Here is a 1,040-nt window from a genome sequence, read left to right on the forward strand (position 1 = left end):
TAAATACTACCAAACTATCCCATCATTTTCACCATCACATCATCTTTTTATCCCAAGATTTTGAATTTTGAATTTTCTCCCATTCTCCTCCTTTCACCCTCTATATAAACGCTATGTGGACCATGATCCACTGTATAACATCATCAATATATTAGTATTTGCCTTCCTTCAAAAATTTATTTTTAATTATAATAAAAATTGAGAGCTTGACGAAGGTCCAAGAAAAGTCAAACGGCACCTTATACAAAAGGAAAATGTAGATGTGTTCGAATGGCAAATAATTAACTTAAATCAAAGTTGCAATAAGTGGGCCGGACTGATGGCCAAATTAGCCATATCAGCCGTGGGCTGGCTGTTTTTGAGGCCCAACTTCGGTAAGAAAAGAGGGAATGTCACACCGTTGAGAGTTTGTTTTTGTTTGTGAATTGTGATTAGTGGGGGTATATCCACGTACGTACTGTCCTCTCTTTTCTTCCCTCCCGCGTTACAGTTTACACAGCTAGCTCTCAGCAACCGCTCGTCGTCTCTGCTCTCTGTCAATGGCAATGGCTAGACGGACCCTGCTCTCGTCGAAGAATCTCTACTACAACAGCTCCAAGTACTACTCCTTCTCCTTGAACAGAGGATTCGCGTCGGATCTGATGAGGAGAACGACGTCGTTGTCATCGGCGGTGGCCCCGCAGGCTATGTCGCCGCCATCAAGGCGGCTCAGCTGGGCCTCAAGACCACCTGCATCGACAAGCGCGGAACCCTAGGTGGAACCTCCGTTAACGTTGGTTCTTATTCCTTCTAAGGAGTGCCCGTGTCTCTCTCTCTCCTTTTAATATTCAATTTTCATGTTTTCCTTACCATTTTTTCTTAAGTTTTAATTAAGTTTCTTAGATCTAGTGGTGAAATGATACAACTCTGCTCCTGGAATTGCACTAGCTGTTTGTTTTTTTTTTCAATGTTTATGTGTTGGTCTCATATGCCTTGAAACTCCAGAACCAACTCACCTATTGTATTAAATTATAGTGTAAAGATCAGGGTTCACATTACTT

Source organism: Ipomoea triloba, chromosome 13, assembly GCF_003576645.1.
Source record: "Ipomoea triloba cultivar NCNSP0323 chromosome 13, ASM357664v1".
Taxonomy (NCBI): domain Eukaryota; kingdom Viridiplantae; phylum Streptophyta; class Magnoliopsida; order Solanales; family Convolvulaceae; genus Ipomoea; species Ipomoea triloba.